The 27,750-nt window shown below is 44.8% G+C and overlaps 1 protein-coding gene and 1 long non-coding RNA gene across 2 annotated transcripts in view; both read left to right on the top strand.

The window, feature by feature from the left end:
• Nucleotides 1-27,750, top strand: part of LOC139057434 (uncharacterized) — a 167,337-nt gene that overhangs the window by 32,870 nt on the left and 106,717 nt on the right. The gene's annotated exons all lie outside the window — the stretch shown is intronic.
• LOC139057433 (uncharacterized) lies at nt 2,762-13,244 on the top strand. Its single transcript, XR_011512790.1, has 4 exons — nt 2,762-3,684; nt 4,405-4,495; nt 7,246-7,431; nt 9,246-13,244. It is a non-coding gene; the product is annotated as an uncharacterized lncRNA (long non-coding RNA).

The raw sequence follows: 27,750 nt of genomic DNA on the forward strand, positions 1-27,750 counted from the left end.
AGAGAGAGAGAGAGAAACATTTATTTCATTTCGGCCCCCTGTCCGGGGCTTGGATCTGAGACCTCAGAGAAGTGCAACGTAATGGCAACGCCTCTCTATCTCGCATTTACCGCCTAAGTCGCCACTGACTTTTCTTTTAAATCACCTCTCACGTAAAGCAGCCGTTAACTTTACTTCGCCACGTTCGCACAACTATGTTTCTGTTCCCCGTTACTGACCGGCTCAGATCGGTCGTGCCCGTCAACTGACGTTTCATGCCCGCGACCGTTCGAGTCGCGCGCGCGCTGCCGGCATGGCCCGATGCCCCCGTCGGGGTGTGAAGGACAGCGCGCATTCCAGTTCACTTTCTTTTCTTCGCGAGATGTGAGCTCTCGGACGTCGAAGGGCGCAGGGCGCGGTCCCCGCCCGCGTGCCTACAGCGGCATCCAGCGTCTGTGGGTCGACGCTGGATGCCAAGGGTCGCGCCCGTCTCAAAACGCCCGGCAGAGTCTTTTCTTGTTCATTCAGGGTCGGCCGCTCCGTGTTCTCGAATGCTAATCGATCGACGGGTGCAGTTATTTCGCAGGCGCCTGCGACTGAATCGTTTGGGGAGGCGTTCAAACGCTGGACAGGTCGCTTAGCACACTCTTCGTGGGTTTCGTGAATCGCGGGCGGACGTATTGGATAGCGCTAAAGCACGCTAAAGCACTAAGTCGTATATTAAACCAGGACGCTTCTCAAGCAACCGCACATGGAGCGCTTCTCTGCCCTGTTAATAAACAAGATGTGGGAGGATAAATGAAGACAGCAGGAAGAGAGAAAACGCAGAGGAGAAACGCTGTGTCGTGTGTCACTTGAGGTGTCGTCGTATATACCTATATTGGTGGTTGCTTCGGGCACGTACCAACAAGCGTAAAGCTAGCGCTCTCTTCCATACACTAACTTGACTGGCGCGATAAAGGGGCACATTATGAAGTACGCCGACGCCCCCTCAGCGGAGGCTTATGATTTTGCACAGTTTATGTAAACGATCTCGATTTGCCTGATGGGCACTGTGCCGCTTGGTCACGATCCTATGATTGTCGCAGTTGGATCCACATTCGAACATGTGCTGAAAGTATTATTATGTATATTGACTGTATATCAGCAGTGTGAATCATTTCACATCTGCCCGCGGACCTCCAGGCACGCGCCCAAGTACACTGTAAAAAATTTCCGTAATTATACGGGGGATTTCCGTCATTATACGGAGGACTGCAAGTAAAAAAACGGAAAATCGGTCATTGTCACAAAAAACTGCAAAAACTGCCGTTAAAATACGGAAAGTGCTCTCCGTTTTCAGCTTAACGGACATTTTGCACGTATTATTACGGTAACTGCCCTGTTTTGCACGAAACAGACGGAATTCCGTATTATTATTATGCGAACATCCGTATTTTCGCGACGAAAACTATACCCGCATGCTGTCTAAATGAGCATGCACTTGTACTCGCAGAGTTCCATCCAAGAACAATTTATTGAACAGGCGAACTGTACACATTATGAAGACACGTGCAGACTCAGCCTTCTACCGAAAGCTTCAATAATAGATCGTATAGATATACATTGACGCGCACTCTCTCTCTCTCCATATATATATATATATATTATTCGGTGTAAACGCTGTGCAGATTATAATACAACATATATGTGTAAGTGGACGAAGTGTGGTGGATACACGTTCCAATCTCCAATGAAAACAAACTTGCACCGCTCAGCTGCTGCATGGTGCGCTGACAATGACATCGGCGCTGTATGTGCATATATATATATATATATATGCGTGTGTGTGTGTGTGTGTGTGTGTGTGTGTTCATCAACACCAGGCGAGCGTCTTTGTGGATCGGGCGGCCAAAATTAATTATTTCAACGTCTCGATTCAAAGCGATGGTCCAACATTGAAGGCGCGATCTCACTCTTTTCATCAATGGAACATCCGTGGTCGTTCACGATCATCAATAGCGCGGCCACAACTCGTTTTTCGGTTTGTTGCTCGTCGTCTTTTCTGTACACCTGTATTTTTCTTTCGGGCATAGCATATGCATATGGACTTAGTAACGCTGATCATATGCGCAAATATATGCGTGTTCTCGCAATGTTCTCAAATTAAGCGCTTTGTAGTTAATAACGCAGCATATATGTTTAAGTGAATGAAGAGCCGGGGACATACGTGCATACGTAAACAAGCTTGCGGCACTCAGGTGCTGGTACACTGGGAATGACATTGGTGCTCTATACGCCAAAAATTGTGCGCACTCTAAATCAGTACCGAAACGCAGGGAGTGGTATAATGACCGTAACTGCGTTTACATTTGGCAATAAATGGTCTCGAAGGGGACTGGCGGCCTATAGATCCAAGTACAACGGTCGGAGGAAATTTTCGAATGCGGCAAGCAATTAACCCAAGTGTCAAAGAGCACTGCTGAACTGCAATGTAGTTGGTTGAACTCATTCCCATGATATTTACAAAATATCTCGTCTCTGACAATAACTGCCCATTCATTGAGACAAATCGATTACGCATAATCTTCACTGTTCATGTGTTAATTCTTGCGGTAAGATGTAATCGCAAACATTTGGTGCTTCATCTTGAAACAAGACCAGTAAGCGCGCTCGTTCTTGTACGGTAGAATCAAGAACGCGAACATGCACCGACATGTATGTAAACTACTGGAAGGTGACTGAAGATGAAGGACCTATTACCGTGCTAGTACTGTGTATACTGTTAAAAAGAAGAAAAAAATATTTCGGAAAGAAAGAATGCCCAGTGTCGAGATGTAACGATTCAAGCTTTATTTCTTTTTGACCTATAGAATGCAACACCACTAGTTCCACGTGCTTTATGCATGGGTAATGTTATGACACAACTCATTATTTAACCGTTCATTACATGCACCAACCCGCCCAAATTATCACTGTACTCGAGCTTATGGACGCATCGCAGTGCACTGCTTTGCACTTCATTGTAGCACAGGGGTTTGCTATCGCCAGTAGCGAATGCTTTGGTTGACCTCCCTGCCTTTCTTCCTTTTGAATTCTCTCTCCCTTTGTATAAAACGCACTAACTTGTGGGAGAGAAAGCATTCTCCTCTTTTAGAATTCAATTAATTGTCAAGCAATTATATTGCAGTTCCAGTAACTAGAGCACAAATGCGAAAACGAAACCGATTCTCTTCGGTTCTCCGCGCTCAGAGTGCGGCACCAGGGGGCAGGGCGCGCTGCGCGTCCGTTGGAGTGGCAGACGGAGATGCACATGTCTAGTCAGCCGGCATTTTTCGAGTCGTGTTGTAAATGTTGTTAATTCGCCGTAAATATCTCTTGATTTGTACTCAAGGGTGGAGCAAGACCCCAAGGAAGAGAGATTGACTCATCGGGAGCGAAGAACAGAAACGATGGATGGTTACGCTGCTTGGGTCTGGGCACGTTCAAATTGGCAAAGTTCCGAATTTGTTGCTGTGTTGTGTCCGCTTGTGCGCTCGTTATTTGCCGTCATCGCTCGGAGATATTTGCGCTGGATGTCTTTCACTTCGTGTACAAAACTCTGCTCGCTGCGGCATCGAAGAAGTTGTCCTGTGTTTGGGTGCACGTATGCGCTTGGACACGGATAGCCTGCTTGCTCTCAACGGGTGTTCAACAGTCTACGCGCGCTGGTAACTTGCTCATGAGGTAAGCCCATTTTAATCTTATTTGTTTTGCATAACGTAGGTGTTAAAATGATGTGTGGTAAGCCGGTGTCGCGAACAGAAATATTGTTTCAAAAGACCACTATGCAACGTCTTAGGGCAAAAATCACGCATGCATGGGGAAAGGATAAAACCTATCTCTTCAGATCGATTCCAGTCGTAGCGCGATTGGCTCGATCGCAATTTCCGTGAGGTACTTCTAACCTTTTGTTCACTCGCGTTAAAAGCGTAGAATAAAACTGCGTTCAGTTGAGCTCTTGTATTGACGCTTGTATTGGCTTGAGAGCATACTGTATCCGATACAAGAACTTCTGTTAAAATACGGAAATAAACGTTCGAGGCAATAGCAGTCGCTCACTACCTGTGATCGTTACTTTCTTGCTTGGGTGCACGTTTTAATTGTGACCGGAAAAAAACGTCTTGCTGCACCGTTTGCGGTGCAGCAAGACGTGTTCCTTCGAATGATGTCTGGGCAGTCAAGGCATTCGTGCCACTAAGCAAGCAGTAAACGGGGTATCAGTGCGAAAACATTTGGACATACAAGAGAAGCGAATGGTATCACCATAGACTCTTTTATTTGACGAATAATTCAGTTGTATTACTAAAGCGGAGAGTGGATATGCATGAAAGTCAGATTGTATTGATACTAAGCAAAAACAAGGTAACTTATCATTACTAATCAATCCTTTTCTTTTACTGAAAGGCAAGTTGCTGTTGTGCTGGAGCTGAGAAGAGGTCTGCTGCCTGCAATGGGTCCATCTCTCTCAAGTTATTGCAGTATTATAGCTGTCAAGGTGAGTGAATTTTTTTTTCTCATAGCTATTTGCCACCTGAATCAGGACCGTTTACTTAGCTGTGTAGGTGATCACTGTTAGTGACATTGGAGTGCTGGTGGACCAGCACTCCTTTATGATTGCAACGCATATGACAGAGTGCAGCTGTGGCAGTATGCAAAGGTGTTAATCTACAAGCCAAATTAGGTTCTTTGCGGTAATATGTTAATATATTGATGACATTGGATTGTGGTCTAGCAGGCAAAAATGCTAAACAAAAAGAAATTTTAATTTGCACTTGGTAAGATGTGCAAGCAATTCAGGCTGTTATACATGAAGTGGGACATTTGTAGATGTCTTCTACAGTGCTGCAGTCCTGAATGGCTTCAGAGTTGAGTGATACCACTATAATTTCTCTGTAGAGCATGCAGCACAGTTTAGCATTGGGGGAGGCTGGCATCAACAGGCGTCTACTTACTGTGAAGTTCAAGTGAGGTGTTACTGTTAGGGTGACTATATATAATTTATGGTTTAATTCTAGTCTTGTGTCAGGCAGACATAGTTTACCCATTTGGTTAAACAATAGAGATGTAATATCTATGTATACAAGTATTACCCATTCATTTATGCCATTTAGACAATGGCAGAAATGCGTGGGTAATACTTGTGTACATAGACAATACATCACTATTGTTTAACCAAGCGGTGCCCCTGCATGCTAAATTTTACAGGGCTATTATTAAGTAATGTCAGCTTTTGTTGTAACATTAAGGCACCTTTTATATTATTACAGATTACCACCATTGTGCACCATCATAGTGTCATATTTACACTAAATGTATTTGACTTTGCTATAAAACCTTGCACAGCGGTGCATCGTGAAATTTTTTTTTATAGTTTCTGGCCTCAGAATGCACTTCACGTTATATTCTTGTTTGCAACAAGACTATAAATGCAGGTTTCTCTCCTTATGTTTTGTGGCACTTCAAACTGCGGCGAGCTAAACCACTGGGCAGCAATACTGGATACGCTACTGCGTGTGGAGCTGTCTTCAAACACACACAAGGAATACATCATTGCTTTTTAGCACAAAATAACGGACACAAGAAAGACGACAGAACAAGGCGCTACTCTCAACTGACATCACTATATTGCGTCCCTCCTTTGTAGACAGCAGAATCTAGAAGAACATTTGCTGTGAACACCAAGTGCAGGAACCACCAACATCTGATCAAAAAAGCACACTCATGCGACAGAATCCAAAAAATAAACATATTGAGCACTTTACAAGGTTAAAGAAAGCACACTAATGCACTGTGACCCCAGTGACTGTATGAAGAAAACTTCTGATAACTCTCTGGCGGTGGTATCACGGCCCTTTTTTCAAAATCGTAGCATCACGAAACATTGCGAACCTAAGCGATCCATACCAACAGGCACAGGTTCCCATTTGGCTCAACATTGTAAAATATGGAAGTGCAAAGCCATGTTTCGTGATACTACGATTTTGAAAAAGTGCTGTGATACCACCGCCTGAGAGTTATCGGAAGCTTTCTTCATACAGTCATTGGGGTCACAGTGCATTAGTGTGCCTTCTTTAACCTTGTGCAGTGCTCAATATGGTTTTTTGGATCCCGTCGCATGAGTACGCTCTTGTGATTGGTTGTTGGTGGTCTCTGCACATGGTGCTAACTGCGGATGTTCTTCTAGATTCTACTATTTATAAAGGAGCGACGCAATAAAGTGATGTCAGTTGAGTGTAGCGCCTTGTGCTGGTCGTCTTTCTTGTGTCCATTGTTTTGCACTTAACAAAGTATTTATGGATTCACACCAACTAGCCCGCCAACACATTGTGTTGCGGGCACTTCTGAAGTACTGTCTGTCCAATAACCTTGGTGGCATAGAAGCGCCGTCCACTTCTATGCGTTCCTTTCTGTTTCATTGTGGCATGACATCACATTATAATCATAATGTGTATGTACTTTTTCCAAGAGACCCATATTCCTATCCTTGTGTTGTATTTGCTGTCGCATTATTTATGTGCAAATGACCAGTGCTCCGAGCTCCATTTTATCGCAAGTAAACTACTGGTACCTAAACAGATCTGTATATCAGAAAACCAAAGCTGAACTGCCGAACAGTACCAAGTGGCAGCCTTAGTGCAGTGTCAAGTAGTCAGATTTTATTGGTCATGCAGAGGTACACAGGATAGCTCTTTATTACTTGCTGAATAATTAAGCTGTGTGAAAACTGAGTATATATGTAGCTTCAACCACATGCTATTGGTCATTGCTCCTGCCCTCATCAAATGTAGAAGATTATCACGGCATTTCCTATTCTCTTTTTCCTTAATACAGTGGGATTACTGCATGCGTAAGTAGGAAACGGATCACATAGGCAATCAAAAGCCAACATTGTGTAAACTTGGAACATTGATTGTACAGTTTGATGACCCAGAATAAGTAGGAATACACCATAAATGATTGACAATTAACTTTTACTTGACACAGGGCTAAAGCATACAGTAAGCATACTGTATGCTCATATGGTGTCACATCAATTTAAATTTTAGTGTAGCTTTACAGTGTACGCTTCTATTGTTGTATTCTGTCAGAGGAATGATAATGTTTCGCGTGTATAGCAACTAGACTGTCTATATACAGAAGTAAAAATGTGTGAACTGTATTTTTTAATGATTTGATAGAATGTGTAGCACAATAAAGCCATACAATCAACGCACAGTGATGTGACTTTCTCTGCACATGTTGCAGGTTCAAAAAAAGTATGGTGGAAGCTGTTGCCAAGGTTCCGACCAGAAAAGACAGCCAGTATAAAAGGGTCCACGCCACTGATCTCTACTACAGGGGATGAACAGCACATCGAGCGCCCTCGACTGAAGCCGGCTTTGTCCCGGAAGTTGGTGCTTGACAACTTTGTGGCAGCACTTTGTTGCACGGGTGTGTAGCATTTCTTCCCCTAACATGCCTGCCTGATGTGCCATAAACTACCCAAGCAGTGTTTCGAGGTGTCCAGAATTTTTCCATTGTAGTGTCTACAGTGTCGCTAACATAAGTGGCGTGCAATGGAAACACTGGTAAATCAGAAAAAACTTGATGTAAAAGAACACTATCGTATACGGGTTCAGATTGTCATAAAAGTGCTTACCAGACATGTAGAGACCTCCTAAAATGTGAAAAACCACAAAGAAAAGTTTTTCGGCAGCAATATTATCTGATTGCACGCACTAGTTAGTCCACCATATGCCCTGCTTCCAGGACAAGCGACTGCATGACATCGCATTTCCACTGGCTTCACCTGCATCCGGTGCGGTGTGCTGCACCCAGCGAAACATGTTAGAAATCAGTGGTGCACAGTGTTTTCTGTCCCCTTTCTCGACGCCTACTGAACACATGTTAAACTGTTTCCAAAGCAGACAAACAGAAGGAAAGGGTTCTGAACACATTGCATTTTAATGTGGCTGGTACTGGGTAACGCAAGTACTGTGGCATAGTAGATTTGCACCAGGCAACCTGGGTTCCCAAAAAGGCTACTGTTTACTTGCAAATGGCCAACGTATTGTGAGCATGTTGAAGTTCTTTTTTTATTCTCATCGCTTATTTAGCTAACGGAGACAGCTTCCACAACTGAAGAAGCCTTGGAAGCATGAAACACTTCACAAAACCAGCTTCAATATATCGTGTCTGCATCACAATTTCATGGCTGCATGAGTGAACCCTCTGGTTAACATGTAAGAGAGTTCATGATGTTTGCCATGCATTATCCAGTTTATTTACAGGTCAACCCTATCTTGAGATTTAAGCTGATGTTGCGTTTAGAGAAATTATGGCCGAGAGCCAGCTTTTGAGAATACAGATTGAGCTTGACAGATTAAACGCCAGAACAAGTCGTTGAGGATTTCAGATCAAGAATCTTCAAAGGCCAGTTCATTTAGTGGTGTTAATATTCTGCTCGAAGTTGTTGATTGTTACGTTCATATGGTGCCCAAGCATTGCGGTAACAACTTCACTTGGAGTACATAGCAAGGGTGTATTCAATGTAAGCTGCTGGCTTTTTTTCTGTGTTTTCAAAAACTGGTTTCTTGTTCAGTTTAAATTTTCGAATTTTGCATTGTTTATTAGGTGTTGTGTCTTGTTTCCTTTTCCTGCAGCTTCTTAGTTAAACATCTGAATAGTGAACACAACTTGACCTTTTGCTTGATTGCCTAGATTACATGCCCTCGATGCAAAACAATTTCACTTCAAAACTGCTTGTACCACACTGAAAGAATAACTTGAAGCAGCCATAGCCACCAAGAACACGCAAGAGATGATTATGAAAATTTTAATATTGTTTTTTGATCTGCAGGGTGTCTTAACTATCGTGCACCAAGATTCAGAAATATGTAAATGCGATGTAACTAGACAAAATGAAGGTAATGTTTGCCATCGCCTGGAGATACTCTGATTATATTGTGCATTCTGCCTAATTACATAATTCTTAATTATTTATTAAATATCTCAAATAATTAAATGAAATGTGTCAATGAAAAGTTGTAGAGCAATATGAAAGCCTCCTGATACACTTTTTTGTTACTGTTACTCATTGTGTGCTACATAAAAGTGTTTTTCCAAGGAATAAGCCTGCGAATACACATAAAGTGTCTTGAGTGGCCAGTCATGTGTCAGTTTTGTGGTGCAAAGCCACGAATACAACCTAAATGGGTTCTTTTAAGAAAAAGACTTAGCTCAGCAAATTATCTTTCTTTGTGCAGCCTGTGGAGACAAGGTTTCTTAGACATGGCCGTGGCCCTCAAGGAAGATGCCGAGGCCACAGGCAGTTCCTCCTGTGACCGTGAAAAGGTCCCCTGGGGCACAAGTCTGGTTTGGCACCCCCACCTTTCTCCTGCAGCTTTTCTGTCTACTTAGCTAACCAGGTGGGTCAATGATGGCAAAGGGAAAAAAAGAATCAACAGCATCAAACGCAGAACTTGCTCAAGCTCAATGCATTTTTGGTGTGAAGTTTTTCCCTTATCATTTATCAAAAAAACGGGTAATAAGTATATGATATGGTCTTCATACGGACACCTCTTTCCCACAGAGAATTAGCAGTAAAAAAAGCAGCTTATGAAGGCTTGAATATTAGCTAGGATGATGTGGCATAGATAGGATAATGATTATGAATGTTTCTAATGAAGGCAGTGGTAGTAGAGTGAATAATCAGAGTTTATATACAGATTGAAAGACATTTCGTTCCAATGCCAGAATTTTAAATCATCCCAAATAATTCTTGCATTTTATAGTCTTCATTTTATAGTTCTTGATGCTTGCTTCTTGCTGACATCATTCTTATGCTGCATAATTCACCTGTTATAAATTCCCTATTTCCCCCATTCAAGCAACTTTACATTGATCATAAGAAACCTCGTAGATGAGTTCCAGAAACTTGCTGATGAGATTAGGGGGCGGCGTGTACCCCAGGCCGCTTTCAAGGGCCTCATATCTTGCAAATGTTAGAAATACTCCTGCTAAGCAAGTTCTTGGTGTCATACAAGGTTATTTGCGAATACGAATTTGCCTAAATTTAGAAAACAGCCAATATAAAAAATGTCAAGCGATATCGCTGGCGATACACACACACATTCCAACTGAACTAAATGCAAATAAATATAGCACCAAATGCAGAATCATTGGCATGATGCCATTCTTTCAGTGGAATAAAATCTGTCCTGCATTGTAAATCTGGAATCCTTTATAATCCAGACTACTAAATACTTATGAGGGTTGTAGCGTAAAATATGCATGTATTTATTTCTCGTTTCTTTACTTTAGGACCCGATAATGCTAAAACAGCAGTGAAAGAACTGATATCACAGTACCTAATACTTTATATTGCTCCAGAAATCCGTTTCTCTGCCGATCGCAGCATTCGACACTAAGAAAAAGGCACATAACACTTAGGGTGGTGCTATTCACTTTGATTGTTTGGGAACGAAACCCATAATGTACATGTTATGGCCCTACGTGTCATTACGTTTGAACAACAAAAAGGTTGGGGGTTTGCATTTTGCAAAACTGCATGGAGCTTTTCACTGTGTGCATATAAAATTAGGAACCTTCCCAGCTCATACTAAATGCATTCTCCAAAGCTTTAGGTTATACAGGTGCACTACTTTACACAGAACACACTCTTTTCCCTCGTCACGGCTCACACTCTTAGGCAGAGTTACACCCTTTGAAGTGCCCCTTCTTCCACACAACGATAATTGTCATCTGCCTTTATGCATTTTCTTTCTTTAACGCTGCGAGCCCTGTGCTTTCCAGTAACGAACGGCATGCGCGTTATCAGCATGATAGCATTCCCGACAACAAAGTAGCGGGCGTGGCGTCTTCAAGAAAGGAAACGCATCGAGGCAAATAACGATTATTGTTGTGTGGCAGAAGCGGCACTCCAAAGGGTGTAACTTTGCCTAAGAGTGCAGGTGGTGATTCAGATTCTTCAAAGGTGTTTCATTGTATGGGATGGCACATCGCGCTTCACTTATTTGCAGAATATTGCATTCCAATTGTGTCATATGAGATAAATCCATTAGAGAGCTTTAGCTTGCCCTAAATTTATTACAGCTGTGTACTGGTAAACTGGCCGCAGCTTGCAGTGCTTGTGGAAAAACAATTGTAACTGCCATATTATATGTAACTGCTAGTGCACAGGCATAGGCAGCAGCAATGGTTAGAGTACACTTGTTTCTTCTATTCTGGGGTATGCATCCTCCACCAGAAAGTAGTTTTTTTCGTCTTCCTCTTCTACCATATTGGAATGTGAAATGGGGTGTAATTTGTAGGATATACTCTTGCATAAACTTAATGAGCATTTATTCTCGTCTGTGCCACAGATCATTGTTGCTACCACTGTAAAAGCAGGGTGCCTGTTTACAGCACCCATAGGGAACAATCTGTGAATCTTTAACGAACAGTAACGATAATGAATAATCGAATAATTTTTAGTAATTTTCAACAAATTTAGCACTCTTTGCTTTCCACTACGGTGTTTTTCAAACTCTAATATTGGCACAAGGTTTGAGTGCAGGATGTCATTTTGTGTGAAAGAGTACACTTGTGCGCATAACACCTCATCGTCAACATTCTGCTGCACAGAATGTCATTAGCTTTTGTATGCATTGGTCACTATCTCACAAACCGGTTGCTCCTTTGTTAGTTGGAATGTAGCATTTATGTAAAGCACATTTGATGTTCTAACAAAAAGCATTGTGCCCTCTTATCCCCTAATTCTCCTCACTTGATGCCTAGTGTTGTAATAGCATGGTTGACACCATGAGAGTCAGTGTGGTGAATAATTGTCTGGTGGAGTAGGGGGTGTACGTTAACTTAAGCAACTTTTCCAGACGACTTGAATCAGTATTGTGGAATGCTGGTTTTTTTTTCAATCACTGTTACCTAGTTTCGCTTTGGTTGTGGCAACAAGTATAATGTAGTTCGCTAGCACTCCTGCCAACACATATAATGTGCAGGCATCTGTGTTGAAAAAAAGACCAGCTAATGGTTTGCCAGGAGCTAAGGTCCATTTAGACCATTAAATTTTGAACTTACACCGGTGGAAATAACTGGTGAATGAAAGCACACCCAGGAGAACTGAAGCAAGACTGCGAGTCGGCCTAGTTGGAACAAATTCATCTTGAAACTTATTGTGCGCAACAAACAGGGACGAAGAATAGAAGAAACACAAGGACGAGCGCTTAACATTGTGTTTCTTCTATTCTTCGTCCCTGTTTGTTGCGCACAATAAGTTTCAAGATGAGCAGGAGAACTGACCATAATATTTTCTTTCATTATAACACCGCTGAAGCTTTGAACTGCATTTGAACTGGCTTGTTTAAAAAATGACCCATTTCCTTGTTCAAGTAAGACAAAGGTTCCACAGGAAGACAGAAACTTGAAGCCGTCAACAGCAGCATGAATATAAACAGCACTCGACGTTTTGCAATCTTGCACCTGGTTATATTATCCATCCCATTTTTTTCCACAGGCTGTTCTTTACTGTTTTATGGTCATATCCAGTTTAATTTTAATGTCCCTATTTTTTAATATTTGGTTAATATATACTTTCTTCATCGGCTTGCAACAAAATATATATTCATAATGTGCCTTCATTTACCATTTGCAGTGATCTTAACCAGATGCATCTTGATACAAAATTTATTTTCCTTAATTCTTCGTTTTCCTTTTTCAAAAGTGCAAACTGTTTATCTTGATACCTATTTTGTCTTCTGGGAAGATTGGTTCTACTGGATTAATGACTGCATACATGTGTACATCATTTTCTGTTTTGGTCACCCCTACTCTTGGCAAGTACTGACAGCATTGCTCATACCCGCTCCATCACGATCACCACTGCTAAGCACACCCTTCCTTCCTTTATTTTAACACTTTGGCTTCTCTTGACCTATTATATGCACCAGTTACTTCTCCCCCAATGAGGCTAGGGGCCAGTGAGATATGCACAATCCCACAACACAGCCAAGGAAAACATTTGCTACCCTAATGACAAGCACCTATGTCGAAATGTTGGCTACAGCAACATCCCTTGTGCCAGCAATGTTGATCTACTTACATGTTTTTCTAACACAGAAGTTACTGCTTTCTCGTGTTCTGTGATTAAACTTTTTTGCCGCTTTCTTTAGGATGGATATTCACGAAGACTATTTGTTTCTCCTAACAGCAGCAAGTTTATCCTTGCAAGTGTTTGGAGTCAAGAACAACTTTTACCAGGAAGAAGTGCAAGACGAGTGATTGAAGAAAATAAAGTTGCTTCTGTGATCTAAGAACTTGAGGACTGAAATGTTGCACCTTTTTGTGTATATGCTATGCAGTGCATTCATATCACAAAGTGCAAAGTGTTTTATCTCTGCAGCCATGTCAGTGTGTTGGCAAGACAATTTTCTCAATGGTGACCTGCTGCTTTGACTATGAGCTGCCTTCATGACATTTGCATTAAAGGAGATGTACTATCGTGGACAAAAGTACCCTGGAAGTGCGAGCGTTGACCAAATTGCATTTCTGCTCAAGACCGCTGAAAACAGTGGGTCACGTATGCACATGCTGAACGCAGATGGTGGCACGGCTGATCCCAGCAAATAGCACACCAATGAAATTCGGTCGACTCTCGCACGTCCTGGGCAATTTTGTGCCCGATGGCACATTCTTCGAATGGATATGCTCTGCAAGATGAAATACGGGAAGCACCTGTACTTTAACGGTTATAGTACAGATTCAGAATACAGAATCTTCCGTTTTATAGATACAGAAGCACTCGTATCTTGTATTACGGTCTCCTTTTCTACAGTTGTCCGTTCTACGGAAATGACCGTTCTTAATTTACGGAAGAGTGTTCGGTCACAAATTACCAGCAAATTTTCTGTAAAGTAAGGCAAATTTTTTTTACAGTGTACACGAATGGCTTCTCGAAACTAATTAGACCGAGAACGCCGTCTTATCAATGATCGCCTTGCATAACATAAGTTTCGATGTTTAAGTAACGTGTCACAGTCTCTGTTGTATATGCGTGCAGTATCAATTTATCTATGAGTGCTCTTCGTGGTATAGGGCGACAGCCTACAACCTTACTGAAATTTCTTTCTCCGTTGTCACGCGCGGTGAGGCCCATACATGGCGGGGCGTCAATGTCGACGTAAACAAAGTTAGCGTGATTGAAAACAACGCAAATTATATTACACGCAAAAGAATGGTACGAAGCTGCACTCGCAGTGCATGGTGAATAGACGCAGTTGGTTTGCGCAGACAGAACTTAGAGATGCACTACGCTGAGGATTCATAAACATTGTCACACGCCACACATACCCTTTGTCGTAGACCTATTCTTTCGGCATGCCAGCTTACCGTGTTTACTCGAATATAGGTTGGACACGAATATACGTCGACCTCTTTATATTGAACCCATCGACAAGTTATATATAGGACGACCATATCTCTTTAGAGAGAGAGAAAGAGACATTTATTATTCGAAACAGTGACCCGAGCGAGGAACGCCATCACTCTCAGGTGGGAAGGCTCCTTAGTCCAGGAACCCTGTGGCTTCGACTACCCTCTTGGCCCTGGCGACGAGTTGTCATTGGTCATCCAAGTCCCCGAGGGCGAGCTTGGCCTCCCACGTTTCGAATAGGTGGTTTGCTTCTTGTGCTCGTTTTGCGTCCGTTTCCGGTTGCATTTCGCTGCCTTCCTGCCACGGGCATTCCAGGGGAAAGTGTGCCAGAGTGTCGGGTACGTTGCAGAGTGGGCAACGTACCCGACTTATCTTTAATTACCCGTAACCTGTGCTACTAAATCTTGGTAGTCGATGCCATAACCGGCTTCCTTATCGCAACTGCCATAGAAGTCGTCCTCATGTGATGCTTCACAGGCAACCTCGTGAATCCAAACCACCTCGTCCTCGGGGCCGTCGAGTGCGTTGGATATGCAGCGTTTCTTGAAGCCATTGTGAATAACCGCATAACCTAGTAAGAGGCTGTACGGCGGGCGCAACTGAAGTACTCTGTCAGCTCGGTACTGTTGCTAGGTTTGTTCACGAATATAGGTCGAAATTTTTTGGTCATGAATATAAGCCGGTAAACTAATTTGGGGTAACATTTCCGATAAGATTAATAATGTCGTCCTATATTCGAGTACATTTGGTATTTGTTTTCCAAGGCAACAGCACAGAAGTAGCAAACGTCAGCGGTCTGTGACTGACGCTATTATCATCGCCCTCTTATAGACTCAAAGCACTTATTTGCATACTCTACACATAGGCACTTTTGTAAGTAATATGTGTACGCGGATACGATGCTTACATGCCCATGACTCATCGCTTAATTCCGCCGCAGACTGCATCACCGCCACTATTAGCTGACGCACGATCCTTGCTTTCTAAGAAATGCAGGCACCAATTCGAAAAAGGACATGCCATTATAATGACGCATCGCTGTCCCGACAACGCTGTGGATTCCCACCGAAAGTGTTTCCATAGCGTATGTGGTCACTGTGCGCAGCACTATTGCAGCGTTCTTAAAGAACGAGAGGGTTAATGGTTGAAAGTACGAATATCTGCGCTTTGGGTCACTTGATACGGAAAAGTGAAATCTAGATAGATTTAGTCAAGGGATTAGGGGGAGAGATTAGAAGCACGCGCTTCCTGGTAATCCAATTCATTTATGTATGAGCTAAGGCGCTACGGGTCATGAAGATGTGAGTGAGTGAACAAATGTTATATCGGAGACCATGCTGTTAATGCCCCAAGGTGTGCGGCCACCCCAATGAAGATTACTCGAAAATAAATGCTGATTAACGTGGAAGAATAACAAAAGAACCAAATGGTGGATGACTTGATGCCACGCTATTGTGACGTCACAATTAAAAGAATTAACGAAAATAAAATTCGGACACGTGCAGAATCAGAACGAAGAAAAAGAAAAATGAAGCACTGAAAGCTGTTTGAGCCGCTACACAAATTCGTTTGGTCTGGCAAATGAAAAGATAGAACAGAGATAGATAGATAGATAGATAGATAGATAGATAGATAGATAGATAGATAGATAGATAGATAGATAGATAGATAGATAGATAGAGAGAGAGAGAGAGAGAGAGAGAGAGAACGAGAGAACGAGAGAGGAGGCGCCTAAACCACCGGGAGAAGCAGAGTCACGAAAGCAGCTGAATGCTCAATGAAGAGAACAGAAAAGGCTGGAATATAAATGGAGAGGAAAGGACGGCACAATACAGAACTCGTAATCGAGGTAACATTTTAGACCATGGCGTCACGCCTCGGAGAGGCGCTTTCTGCGGTGAAATAAGAGCAAGAAGCAGCAACCGCCGGAAACAACCTGAACAGTTCCTGTCCGCACTAAACACCGTCGCCGAGGCCCTTCGCCTTCTGCTCGCCCCAGTGCGACAAGATCTTGCACGCCGGCGTGCCCGCGTCGACGTCCCCGCCTACGCACAAAGCACACGTGGTCAGGGCTCGTCAAGCAGTTACACGAGCCAGCCGTGAACGCAGCCGCGCGGCGTTTCTGTGACGAGAAACATGAAGAGAGGAGCAAGGAGAAAGAGCCCTGGTGCCGCGATCTTCGTTTCGAGAAAACACTGTCAACACCTACTGCATTGCCCGCGTCCTCTCCTTGTAGCCCTCGCACCTCTTTTCATCACACCCTCGCGCTCGCTTTTGTCTCAGCTACGGAAAAAAACAGCGTTGCGCACACTTCCGCTTCCCTTCACTGTTGGAAAGCTGCCCCTACGCCCTCACTCTCCCTGAGCGCAGACGGTAGGATGGGGCTCGGTGTGTGCGCGTGGCTGCGGTTGTGTCTGTACGTACGTATGTGCGTGGGCGAGCGCCTGAGTGAGGACGCACGCACATGAGGAACAAAGCGGCAACGCTTTTCATGTTTACTCCTTTGATTATCTTGGTCTTGATTCTTAGTTCCCTTGTTTTTTTAATTATTTCTTTATTTATAATGAGGTGCTCTTAGCGCGTGTGTGTGGCCGACGGCCGAGCCTGACGTCAACAACATCGCGACGTTTCGGATGCCCCAGAAGTGCCGAGCCACGACAGAAGAAAGAAGAACGAGGGAGGCAAGAAGAAGGAAGCATCCGAGTGTCGGTCCCCACCGTCAAGCCTCGCTCGCATCTCGGCGATTCCGGAGCACAACGCTGAGCGGTTGCGCTCGGCGAAAGGGGGAGGGAAGTAACATACGCTCGGGCGCGTGTCTCGACGCCGGCCTCGCGCGGCACCTTGCCCACCCTCTTCCCGCAGTCCTCACACTCTTCCTGTCGCGCTCGGCACGGCGTATCGTTTCGATACGCGAACGTTCCGCAAGTTTCATGCGCATGGGATATATATATATATATATATATATATATATATATATATATATATATATATATATTTATACGCGCGTGTGTGTCTGTTACTATCTCGGAACGAGTGACTTTGTGGATGGAGGGTAGCGGCGTGCAGCAGGAAGACGCACAACTCTCAGGCGCTCTTAAAAGGCGTGACACTCGCGCTTTCGCTTTTGTTTAGTCTAACGAACTACACCTGAGTAGTGTGACCGCTGCGTCGGGCTGTCCCCATGCGCGCACGCATATCGTAGCGCAGGGAGAAATACTGGGACTCTATTTCCGTTGCGGAGGAGCCTCGACGGTGACGTGCAGTGCGGAGAGAAGGACTGACCGCGACGTGGTGGCGTGAAGGTAATATTTGGCTCTTTGGTCACGAAGGCGAATCGAAACCGTTCCGAAGCACAAAGCGTTAAAGCCGACGGAGGGTCACTGGTGAATCACGCTTTAAATAGGTGTAGACGATTGAGTTGTTCGCGACCGTACGAACAGCCGAGATGTGTCCCAGTGACACCAGCGGGTACCGGCTGTGTTACGGTTCACTTTGTGCGGCAATGAATGTAACGAATGCCAAACGCCTGAGACACGACGTACCTAATCGTCACGCCTGTCAAAACAAAGACTTGTCCGCCGGGTATGTGCGACGGGATCATGCGCGGAATGTGCAAATTCTACTCTCTTCTGCCCTACGTTCAAGCGCTCTCTACGCCAAGGAGTGGTTTCTCTTTGTATTCCTCTGTGTAGGTTGAACCGACGTGTCCTGACAAGGCCTTAGACCAGGGGGCAACAGAGAATGAGGTTGCCCGGCTGGTGGAGGGTACAAGAAGGCCAGCGAGCCGCCACGAGGAGCCACATGTTATATGCCCTTGCGTGCAGGAGCTCGCAAGCTGAAAGTTTCACCAATTTTTTGTCTGGGAGCGCACCGCTCACCCGTAACGATGTATTAAAGTTCTGTTATTTGCTTTTACATCACCTCGTCTTCCCTGCCGAACCGTCTCCGATTGTCAACTTGGTTCGAGCTCCGAGCAGATGCTGTTGAAGGTCGCGAAACCCCGTCCCCGTAACAACTGGTGACAGCCGTACCAGCTGCAACTTAAGATATATATATGAAGCCCTAACGTATGAAATACCACAGAGCACACTGTGCTACTGGCTTTACGAGGTCAAGCCCCCTATATCCATTTATTTGTTGGTTACAGAACTCTTACTGCTCCGTCTCTCGCGAAATTGAGTGCTTTCCATTTCAGCTTCAGATAATTGCATTGTTATGTCCAGTACAAACAAAAATCACGGGTGAAGCAGGAATATATTGTAAAGTTTATGACGGACCAGGGCTATGCGCTTAAAAGTCGCGCCGACGCCACAATTGGTTTAATTCCGGTATGTTCACCGACGATAACGAACGAGTATGCGACACACTCTCTGTGAACATTACTGTATGGCATATTCCAGATAACAGCATACTTAAAGGAAGGTAGGCGCCGACGCACCAAGAGGGCAGCTACGGCCTTTATGATTGACTCAAAATGCCGCCATTGCCAAATTTGATAATTTGGTGGAATTTTACAATGTCCAGAAGAGCCACCTTGGTTCGGAGACTTCAAGGCGATGTCGGCAGCCGGGTTTTGTCCTTGCGTCTTTTCTGGCTTACCAAATCTCCTCTCACAGTAAGAGTGTATTTCATTGCTTTGTAGAAAGGTAATTTGTAAATTGGGCTCAAACTTTCTCTTTATTGTCCGTTTACTATTACGTATCAAGAAAGCTTACACCACAACAGTTCGTCATATTTTATTCTTTATTAATTACCCATGCGAAATAAGATGGCGCCGCCGCCGCCGGATGTTCGAGACGTAGCGCTCTGCAACTTGCCCATAGTGAGTAGCCTGCTGTGCACTCGGTACATAGTCTGTCGCGCATAGAATTTCGTATTGAACATGGTACTATAAACTTTATTAATGTAGAACTGTGCTCCGTTCAAACTTGGTCGGGGATTCTGTGAGGTCGCCCAAGGCTGCCGGCTGGCTGGCTGACTGACTGGCTACCTGCCCAGGCGTTCTCTCAGTCCACACCCATCCATGCACGGCCGCGCATGTCTCGACTCAAACGTCTGTCGCGTACGCCGGCAGCAATACTCGATAGGCTTCGAGCCACCACGGCGAGTAGTCTCACGGTAGCAGCTTGACGATGGGCGCGCTGCTGAAGTGAGTCAGAGGGGCATACGTTGGATAGTGCTTGGCGCATACATTGGGTAGTTTCTGTTTTCTTTTAAATCCCAGTGTCGAAGATGATACTGAAGTACTATAGCGCCAAACAGACGACACAGGAAGAAGAGACACGGACGAGCGCTATAGTACTTCAGTAATGCACCAACTAGCCCAACAAAAAGTTTTGCTCGAAGATGATAAACGGGTGCGCAAACTCGGAGGTAGGAAGAGCGGCAGCGAAGAAAGAAAGGAAGAAGACATCGGCACAGAGTCGCAGACCTTGCAAATAGGTGAAGGTCCCTCGGCCACTGTAAGCCGATAGATCGTCTGCCCTGGACCATTATCCGGCCTCTCATCGGCCGCTGGTGCGTGGCCTTCAGACGTACTCTCGGCTGTGTCCCGCGCTCACTCACACGCGCACGCACGTACACGCCGAGACGACCGACGCGTGCAGCCCGTCTCTGTACACGACCGCGTGCTTAGTGAGAACTGTCGACTGCGCAGTGTCTATGGAGGCGTGCGCTCAGCTGCTCACGCTTCCGGCCGCACGGCGACGATGTTGCGGAAATGACGCTTGTCGTGTACGTGTTTGCGAGTCGTGCCGGAAGCGTGATTGCCGTACATGCCGCGGAGACCCTCAATGGCAACATGCGAACGAGTTGTTGTTACCAGTTCTGAGCTTTGTACGCCGCTGTCTATCGGTATTTTTTTTTTTTTTGAAGACACGTATATTCGTAAGTTGGCTATATAGTTCGTGTTGTTGTGCAAAGTGCAAATAATGAGCAAGAAGAACAAGGGGATTCAAGGGGTTCGATGTTTTATGCGTTTGGTAATTATTTGGGAACTGACCGCTATTTCTTGCCACTGGGCATCTTCAATTGTCGATCCCTGACAGTCCAGGACTGGTTGGGACTGCTGTCCCGAATTAGATTTTTTCGGAACAGCTTTGGAAGCTCCGCCCACCGTTCCGAGAGCTGCCAGAATCACGCTCGTTTTTAATGGACCGGAAGTTGCGGACCGTCCGTGAACTCTCGTAGCTTTTGCTTGGACCAGCGTCGACATCTAGCAGACGACGCCGTCTTAAAAAAAGATGCATGTGGCGTTTGGCGGAATGTTGTAAAAGATTTCGTGTGCTTCTGCGTACTTTGCCCATTCCACAGGGCAAATATTGCATAGAGTTTCCTACAATATACTAGAAGAAACTCTGGCGCTGCAGTCGTTTACCCATTATGGGAATGATGGGAAGTGCGCGAATTTGTCTTCGTGTTTGTGGATTCAGACATTCTTGTGGATTTGTTTATTACGCTTTATATTCCTTCATTGTCGTAAACTTCAGACTCTATACTCTTCGAGATGCAGAATATGCGGTGGACACACACAATCGCTATACCAGTTGCAACGATTGAGCTTGTCGATGCGGCCAAATCGAAACGTGCCAAGCGTCTCAAGGCACTGGCATGCCCACGATAAATTTATAAGGCCGTTTCACATCGCTTGTCGATGCATGCGTCCGTGGCGTAATCATTCTGCTTCCGGTCACCGACGCGTGCGGGCGCAGGATGGTTGGCTCCGAGCGAGCTGCGACAGCGGTCGTCAACGGCTGTGGTAGCCCGTCTTTTTCCGTGCCCAAGGACTACAGGATTATCCTACCCAATGTCTCATCATGTGAAGCTATGATGGAGCGTGCAGTCATGATGCACTGCGACATCTCAAGTCGTCCGTATCGCATCGAATACTTTCGAAAGCCCCTGCAAGACGCTGGTGTCATCAAGGACGTTGCTGTGATCGGTGCCTATCAGGTGTCCCACGTCTGGCTCGTTAACCTACGCATGAATGAAGCTAAAGAGAAGCTTATAGAAGCAGGACGCTTAGTCGTCAAGGGCCGTCTTTGCATCGTCATCGACCCCAACAGGCAAGAGGTGCGTCTGAAGTTGCATTGGGTGGCTTTGGATGTCACGATCGAGAACATTCGGAGGGCATTAAGTGAATATGGGTACATGGCCGGGGTTGTTGGAGAAATATGGGAGAGGCCTTTGCCCTGCAGTGGGCGTAACCAGGATGATGATGATGATGATGATGATGATGATGATGATGATGATGTTGATGATGATGATGAAGATGAAGTGAATATGGTGAAGTGAAGGAGGTGACCAACGATAGGTGGAAAGCGGAGGGCTTCGAATGTGCTGATTCCCTGACTAAGTTGGTGCGACTGTTATTGAAGGGGGTATCGCACTGGACCGCATACCCCACCAAATGCGTCTTGGCAGCGGTACAGTGCTCATTGTGGTGCCAGGTCGAGCCCCTTCGTGCCTTCGTTGCAAGCACACGGGTCGTGTACGGCGAGATTGTAGGGTTCTGAAGTGCGCCGAATCTCACTCGTTTTCGCCACGGACAGGAGGCATGTACTAGCAGCTACGCTAAAGCCGTCGTCAGATCTACGGTTGTAGACCAAAGTGAGCCTGTCATGGATGAGGAAGAGACAGAGCAATATCAATATCAGCTGACAAAAGATGATAGTGCTGTGGAAATAACTTACATGGAGTCAACCTCGGCAAAGCGGCGCCATGACGATGTGTGCGTCAGTCATGCGGTTTTACAGTCAGGAGGGTGGGCCCTATTTGTACGTATTTCCTTAGGGTTTGTTATACATTCGATTACAAGCTTTCCAATGGGCCGCTTTGTAGTCTGTGATCTTGCTTTTGTCTGCGATGAGTGGCGCGTGGTTTGTTTATATGCTACAACTGACAATGCACAGCGTTTAGATTTCTTCTGCCACGTTAGTGAGTATTGTAACGCTGATCACATGCTCATCCTTGTCGGTGATTTTTTGTGCGTGCTCATTACGAGACAAGTTCTACGCCACATCGTGAGACTAGCACGGTAAAGTTAATAGATATCATCAACGACCTCGCTCTTGAAGATGTGGAATAGTGTATTATCAGTGGGCATGGTGTCCACTTCACACATTTTCAAGGTTCTAGTCATGCACGCTTAGATGGGGCGTGTGTGTCGATGGATATTGTGACTCTGTGTAAGGATCACTGCGTAACCCCACTCTCCTTCACTGACCATGCATTGCCTCGTGATGTTTAGCATTTGCAGTAAAAAAGAAAGAAATAGAAAATAGAAATAGGAGACATGTAAAATGAATAATAAACTACTTGATGATGATGTTTTCGAAACTTTAGCATTGAGGGCATGCGAGAACTGCACCAAGACAATAACTCGGAGATTGGGCCGAAGTGGAAAACGTTTAAGCAAAATATTAGAATGAAAGCTATATGAAGAAACAGCATACTTAAACATGAAAAACGAATTGGTGAAAAACTGTTACGTTCCAACTTGCAAACTCTTGTCAAAGAAGAGTCTAACGCCTGGCAGATATCCGTGGGGCGGAAGGAAAATAGGAGTTCTTAGACATTGAAAGATTTCGAGGTGGAATCGTAAGAGCGAGAGCAGAGAAAACGGTAATTACCGAAATTCCCACAAAGCGCGCACCACGTACGGAAAAAAATTGCGCGCAAAGTAATACAATAGTAGAAATTGTGTATAATGGTGCCGTGACAAGCGCGAAGCACGAGATTGAGCAAGCCTTTTACGAGTATTATAGTGCTTTGTTTTCGTTAGGTACGGTAGATAGCGTCCATTTCAAAGGTGTAATTTTGTCTTTCATATGTCACTATTAGATGGCGAAACAAATGATAGATTGAAACTTTCAATCTCGGTAGGGGAGGTAGAGAAGGCGATCGATGACCTAAATTCCGGAAATTCCTCTGGTTCCGACGGGCTAAGTGTGACTTTTTGCATGACCTTCAAGCGAGAAGTATCTCCGATATTGCGGCGCTTATTCAAAGCCTTTGAGTTTAAATATCTGCCTCCATCATTCCTCACTTCCCACACTATTTTCATTCCGAAAACGAATGATTCTATCAAATTTCGGCATGTATCAACCTATCAGCCGATCAGCCTCACGAACCCAGTTTACAAAATTTTAAAGAAAATAGTGGCTAGAAGGTTGCAAAGCGTAATAAAAGAAATAGTGGGCCCACATAAAACATGTGGAATAAAGGGCAGAAGCATCTTTACCAACATTCACAAAGCGAGGTGTGTATTAGAGGGTTGCGATGCCATGAATGGTGCAGTAGCGATAATCCAGATTGTCCTCGAGAAGGCCTTTGACCACGTGCCACATTAATTGCTGTCTTAGAACATGCGACTGTTGGTACGGTAATAACAGAAGCCGTTCGTATGGCGCACAGTGGTTGTAGTACTTGGTTGGTTGTTAACAAAGAAGTGTGAAATCTTATCGAAGTGCGGCGCTCAGTTTGCCAAGGATTCCCTATTTCTCCTCTCCTTTTTTGCATGTTTATTGAAAGCTTTTGTCTAAGTATTGTAAACCGCTGTACTATTAGTGACTTCAGGCTACGTGCATGTGAAGTACGTGTTCTTGCCTATGCAGACGATATAGCTGTTTTTTGTTCACATCTCGAAAGTATCGCGGAGGTTATTACCGTTGTAAAACGCTTTTGTGAGGTAAGCGGAAGTGCAGTGAATTGGGGTAAATGTCTTGGTTGTTGGCACGGGGATTGCGATCTCATGCCACAGCTTTTTCTGAACGTGCAGTGGATAAGAACACCGGTGAAGTATTAGGCGTACCCTTAGAATATTATACAGACAGTGATCCTTACTGGCGGAGGCAGACAGAAGAAATCCGAGAAAAAGCCGAAAAATGGAAGGGCAAAGATTTGTCTATCTTTGCTCGCGCTACAGTTTGCAATTTGTTTTTCATTAGTAAATTGTGGTACGTATTCCAAGCGCTCCACTGTTCTCGAACGAATGTGCAATAGCTTCATCGCGTTTTTTTCGGGTTTATATGGGGATCAACATGGGAACGAACAAGTCGGACAAACCTTTGTAGGTGTGTCCGCGATGGGGGCTTGAGTTTGTCGCATTTATTATAGAGACAGCTTGTAAATAGTTTTTTGTACCTTCGGGATGTACAGGATTCTTTCTTGCGCACAGTTTGCCAAGTACGACTGGCCAGTGCTTTGTCCCAGTTTGTTATCTCTTCCAATAAAATGGAAGGTCGACTACAGGGTTACCTCACAGAGGTTGTTAGGTCGTGTCGCTTCCTGGAGGCATGATTTTCTTTTAAGCACTGTGACCCGTAAAAAATAGTCTAATGATTTATGCGATCTTGTTCTTCCAATTCCTTTGTACTGGACTCATCTCTGTGGGGGAATACGGCGATAAGTGCTGAAACGTGTAGAAAGCATCAGAATCAGAATCAGTTTTATTCATAACAAAATGCGGATAATTACAACATATGTATATACAGAAGGAGGTCCCGTAGTTAGAAACTGAAATGGGACCTCCTGTGCATGATGACTAGAATTAATAATACAACAATGGCAACATGAAAAATTTACAAATAAGGGTTTTAAGAGACAAGGCATAAATGAACAGAAAAGCAGCATATGTACGTATTAAACAAAAACAAGGCTTCGACATAGCCAACGAAAGGTGAAACTACAAAATATTAGCTAAGAAGAAAGAAAGTAAAAAATATACATATATATATATATATATATGCGGGAAGGAAATATATATGCGGGAAGGAAATGCGGGAAGGCATGCCTGTGCGTCCGGGGTTGAAAACTTTCTTCTTTAAATTACATGCAGGGGAGCGTTTTGCCAGTTAAGACATGGCTTTCTGAAAAGGGCTTCTTCGTTCTGTGGGGTGACCACTGTTTCTTGCGCCGCAAACCAGAAACGATTGAACACGTGTCCCTGGTATGCTGGGATGGCGCAAAGGACCTTGAGAAAGGATTTCCCTTTGGATGCACAGGGAATAAGGTACCTAATGTTTAACAACTAGGATGGTTTTTCCTACGATATTACTATTTTATTTGCCCTGCACAATATTTGGACGTCACGCATCGCTGTTCGCCATGCAGACGTTGATGTTCGTCCTGTTATAGAGTGCTTTCGCAAGTCTCTAACTTCCTTTCTGGAAGTAGAAAAAGCGCAAAAGTGTGTACCCGATTGGGTGCACATTATAGAATCTTTGTTACATATCAAACAACATGTGTTTTTGACATTACGTGGTTGATTATTATACCACCGGCGTCTGTGGCGTAATGGTTTCATTATTCAAAAGACTAGCGCAAAATAGCAGGGACAAAGACAGAGAAGACGACAGGACGAGCGCTAAACATCAACTGGTTTTTTACTGCGAGCGAAAGTACATATATACATTTCGTTGGTGCATGCGCACACAGTGTTCGTCTTCTCTGTCTTTGTCCCTGCTATTTTGCGCTAGTCTTTTGAATAATGATGACACACCAACTAGCCCAGCTTTCTGCCTTGATCGTAATGGTTTCAATATCAGGCGTTTGTGCTATAGAGGCCCTTTGTTCGAATCCTGCCTTCGAACAATTTTAATAATGTTTGTTTAATTATTTATTACGCAGTACATTGTTGAAAATGACGAGTTTCCAAGCTCACGAAGCCGCTTGAAGCCAGAAGGACGAGGTTTAGGCATATCCATGTACTACCCATAATTCCCATGCTGAGTCAACCGCTCCCATTGCAGCTGCCACTATACACCTGCCGTATACACTTGCGCCAGAGTTCGCTCTAGTAATTATTGTATGAAGCTCTATAAAATATTACGCACTCAGCTATCGCATCTGTTACATCGGTGCTTGGTGTGCCATTATGCGAGCTTTTCACGAGCTGTTAATTGCTGCAGCCTTAGCCATCGCGTTTTTTCAGGCGAAGCTTTAAGAGGGAAGCACAGTGGTCAGGCGCACATGCTTGTCTTTCATGGTGTGTTTCGCGAAATCTGTCGTGTTCATTGCAATATGCGTAGTATACAGGTGGGTTTCGCTCTTCAGGGGAGTGAAACTTGTGCGAGGACGCATATCATATATAGCATGTGGCTATGTCAGGAGCTTGGCCGGTGATCACAGGAGCTTCCCTAATTGCTGTTCACATATACTGGTCCCTTCTGCGTTTGCTTTTTGACCTGTAGGAAAGTGTTGGATTCGTCGACTGTGTACACGCGCTCTGTCCTAGACACGCGTGGAGTCTTTCGTCAACGGTCTCACGATCTTTGAGGATATCGGTGGGCGCCTACTCAGTGAACAGTGACGTCGAACGACCACGCCTTTGCTTAAGTTCATGTGGGAATTCCGCCTAAGTTTTGCTAGCACTGGGTTAGCTTAATTGCAGCTGTTGACTGGCACGAAAACCGAGAGCGCGTCGTAAACTGCGGCTGTCGGACATGTTCTATGCGCTCAGGCTGCGATTATGCTAAATGCAGTCGTTGTGGTTGCGTCAGCGACGTGGCCTCCGAGGCTGCACCATCTCGCATGCCACGATAATGAATTCGCTGAGTAGTGGTGCTAACTACGAATAGCTACGAGCAGACGAAATCAGCCGGGAGAATGACTTCCGGTCCCGGTGCTTGCGAGTGAAACCTCGGACAGTCCCCGACAGCTTGATCACGTGGTTTTGACACGTCCTTCCGTCGGGGCTGCTCAGATCGGAAGCCGCGGACGGTTTGTGGACAGTCCGCGATTGCATAATCGAAGAATCCGACTGTCTAACCGTTCTTGTGGGCCGCTCCTAAATATTGTGCCATCTAACGCAGGGGTAAAAACAGCATGGTGCTGCTGGGCCGGTGGTAAGGGGAGTGTTTTGGCATTCTTTCCTTGTGACAGATAGCGTTTCGAGACGCTCTCGTTTGAGACGCTGCGCCTCTGGCCCCAGCGGTCGCAGACTCCGCACGGGGTTCGGAACTGGTCCGTAGGGAAGTGGCGCTCAAAGCACCGGTTGGCATAGAGTTTCCTACAGAATTACTAGAGGGAACTCTGGCACTAGTGTCTACGGGAGCTGCAATGGGAGCGGTTGTCCCAGCATGCGAATTATGGGAAGTACATGGATTTGCCTAAGCTTCGTCCTCTTGGCTTCAAACAGCTTTGTGACTTTGCAAACTCGTCATTTTCGACAGTAATATGTAATTGCGAACACAGGGACTCTAGCACAGAAGTCGGATATTGAAACCATTAAACCACGGATGCATGTATCGACAAGCGAATGAAACGCCCTTATGAATTTATCGCGGGCATACCAGTGCCTTGAGACGCTTGGCGCGTTTCGA

This window comes from Dermacentor albipictus, chromosome 3 (assembly GCF_038994185.2).
Source record: "Dermacentor albipictus isolate Rhodes 1998 colony chromosome 3, USDA_Dalb.pri_finalv2, whole genome shotgun sequence".
NCBI lineage: Eukaryota > Metazoa > Arthropoda > Arachnida > Ixodida > Ixodidae > Dermacentor > Dermacentor albipictus.